Source organism: Sinocyclocheilus rhinocerous, unplaced genomic scaffold (genome assembly GCF_001515625.1).
Source record: "Sinocyclocheilus rhinocerous isolate Xijiao unplaced genomic scaffold, SAMN03320098_v1.1 scaffold189, whole genome shotgun sequence".
Classification (NCBI taxonomy): domain Eukaryota; kingdom Metazoa; phylum Chordata; class Actinopteri; order Cypriniformes; family Cyprinidae; genus Sinocyclocheilus; species Sinocyclocheilus rhinocerous.
In genome coordinates this window covers 987,800-988,254 of record NW_015667354.1, presented here as the reverse complement: position 1 = coordinate 988,254, position 455 = coordinate 987,800, and positions in this window count along the sequence as shown.

Genomic DNA, 455 nt, shown 5'->3' with positions numbered 1-455 from the left:
TTAAGGTTGTAATGTGCTCGGGTCACCCCGCCTCTCTCTTCCGAGCTGCTCTCTGAGGGACTGTTTACTTTAGCTGCATTCATCGTGAAACTTGCTAATTAGCACATTATTAGGAAAGGCGATTTGCAAAGATTCATTAAAAAACCTTATACTCACTTCTTCTGTAGGTGAAGCTGGATCACTAATGATTTGCACAAAGATAGACGCATTTAGGTAGATCGGGGGCTAATTCCCTTCAGAAACAAATGTAATCCACTGCGTCTTCAGCGGCTCAGATGTCGGGAGTAAAAGATGTTAAGATGCTATGTTCATTATTACATCTAACAACAGAACACCTCAATCGCTTAGGAGTCATTCTTGTCTACATCTGCTCCGGTGGTGAAACAATGGCGGACTGATGGCAGCTCACTCAGGGTGGGTCTAAGGTAAGACACCAGTCCAGTCTGTGCTGAAAC